The sequence below is a fragment of the Lampris incognitus genome, chromosome 16, assembly GCF_029633865.1.
Source record: "Lampris incognitus isolate fLamInc1 chromosome 16, fLamInc1.hap2, whole genome shotgun sequence".
Classification (NCBI taxonomy): domain Eukaryota; kingdom Metazoa; phylum Chordata; class Actinopteri; order Lampriformes; family Lampridae; genus Lampris; species Lampris incognitus.
The window spans coordinates 4,838,380-4,840,879 of record NC_079226.1 but is presented as its reverse complement, the minus strand read 5'-3'; the positions used below and the strand labels follow the sequence as shown (position 1 = coordinate 4,840,879).

The 2,500-nt window shown below is 52.0% G+C and overlaps 1 protein-coding gene across 1 annotated transcript in view; it reads left to right on the top strand.

Annotated features, from left to right (window-relative positions):
- Positions 1-2,500, top strand: part of mdga2a (MAM domain containing glycosylphosphatidylinositol anchor 2a) — a 235,533-nt gene that overhangs the window by 139,534 nt on the left and 93,499 nt on the right. The window lies entirely within an intron of this gene.

The following is a 2,500-nucleotide window of genomic DNA, read 5'->3' as shown; positions in this document are numbered from 1 at the left end:
ACGAGTGATAAACTACTGAAAACACAAAGTTTCAATCTGGGTCATCCACAAAGGAACTACTTTCTCTCTCTCGCTCTCCCTCTCTCTCTCCCTCTCTCTCTCTCTCTCTCTCTCTCTCTCTCTCCCTCTCTCTCTCTCTTTCAATCTCCCTCTCTCTCTGTCTCTCTCTCTCCCTCTCTCTCTCTCTGAAGAAAGAGAAAATATCAGCTGAGAATGAATCAAATCAAATAAATGATCTTTAAGAAAATGGTCCCAACAGAAGTCTTGTACTCACCAGAAGCTTCCAGCTGGAGTTGTTCCATCATCTGCTACAGAAACTGATGGTGACTCTGTGTGTGTGTGTGTGTGTGTGTGTGTGTGTAAGAGAGAGAGAGAGAGAGAGAGAGAGAGAGAGAGAGAGAGAGAGAGAGGGAGAGAGAGGGAGGGAGAGGGAGGGAGAGAGAGAGAGAGAGAGGGAGAGAGGGAGAGAGAGAAAGCGAGAGGGAGCGAGTAAGATGACTCATTGAGTGCTTTAAGCCCTTGAGGGGCCTGGAATCAGAGCTGTCCTTAGTGCAGCAGGGGAACATGGGAAATCAGAGAGCGAGTGAGAGATGGTAACTGGGGTCAACAGCCGAAGTCGAGAGAGCGAGAGAGAGAAAGCAGGGAGGGAAATAGAGAGAGAGAGAGATTGGCATATGGGGAGAGGAGGAATGACGGAGAGAAACGGAGGAGTGTTACACACACACACACACACACACACACACACACAGAACACACACTGGCACAGACAGGGAGTTAAGCAGAAAGACAGAGAGACAGGCAGACAGACAGACAGACAGACAGGCAGACAGACAGAAAGGGAGGCCAGTGGGTAGTGGGTTCATTTGAGTGACAGACAGGCAGACAGACAGACAGACAGACAGACAGAAAGGGAGGCCAGTGGGTAGTGGGTTCATTTGAGTGACAGACAGGCAGGCAGGCAGGCAGACAGACAGAAAGATAGACAGACAGACAGACAGACAGACAGACAGACAGACAGACAGACAGAAAGGGAGGCCAGTAGGGAGTGGGTTTATTTGAGTGACAGACAGGCAAGCAGACAGACAGACAGACAGACAGAAAGGGAGGCCAGTAGGGAGTGGATTTATTCGAGTGACAGACAGGCAGGCAGATAGACAGACAGACAGACAGACAGACAGAAAGGGAGGCTAGTAGGGAGTGGGTTTATTTGAGTGACAGACAGGCAGGCAGGCAGACAGACAGGCAGACAGACAGACAGAAAGGGAGGCCAGTAGGGAGTGGGTTTATTTGAGTGACAGACAGACAGACAGACAGACAGGCAGGCAGGCAGGCAGGCAGACAGACAGACAGAAAGGGAGGCCAGTAGGGAGTGGGTTTATTTGAGTGACAGACAGACAGACAGACAGACAGACAGGCAGGCAGGCAGACAGACAGAAAGGGAGGCCAGTAGGGAGTGGGTTTATTTGAGTGACAGACAGACAGACAGACAGACAGACAGACAGACAGACAGACAGACAGACAGGCAGGCAGGCAGGCAGACAGACAGAAAGGGAGGCCAGTAGGGAGTGGGTTTATTTGAGTGACAGACAGACAGGCAGGTAGACAGGCAGGCAGACAGACAGACAGAAAGGGAGGCCAGTAGGGAGTGGGTTTATTTGAGTGACAGACAGACAGACAGGCAGGCAGGCAGGCAGACAGACAGAAAGGGAGGCCAGTAGGGAGTGGGTTTATTTGAGTGACAGACAGACAGACAGACAGACAGACAGACAGACAGACAGACAGACAGACAGACAGACAGACAGGCAGGCAGACAGACAGACAGACAGAAAGGGAGGCCAGTAGGGAGTGGGTTTATTTGAGTGACAGACAGACAGACAGACGGTGAAGGTACAGTACGACAGCTGCAGTCAGGCAGCAGGACGGTCCGTCCTCCATACTGCTCCTCTCTTTCCTTAATTGGGGTTAAACAAGGGTCAATTACCACTGTGACCGGCCTCAGCATCAGTTAGAGCCCAGCAGACGGTCCTCATGCAGATAGGAGACGACGTCCTGCAGACTGCCTGTGCTCACAACACGTCTCCTCTTCACGTCTCTAACAAACCATGTCACATCTGCCGGGGAGATGTGTGTGAATGTCCTCACTCCTCCAGGTCATGCTTATCCAAAGGAGTTGAGTCAAGTGCGACTGGACTTGGTATCGTCCGTCGTTATCGGAGCTGTCGACATGCACAGGAGAGCCACGCATATCAACAGCTCCGATAACGGCGGGCGCGGCCAAACATCGGGACACAAAGAGTCACGCATATCTATGGCTCTGACAACGACTCCTGGACAGGGTGTCTCCCCGCCTGACTAGCTCAGACTAGCTTGGTCCAGTCAGACTAGCTTGGTCCAGTCAGACTAGCTTGGTCCAGTCAGACTAGCTGGGTCCAGTCAGACTAGCTTGGTCCAGTCAGACTAGCTTGGTCCAGTCAGACTAGCTGGGTCCAGTCAGACTAGC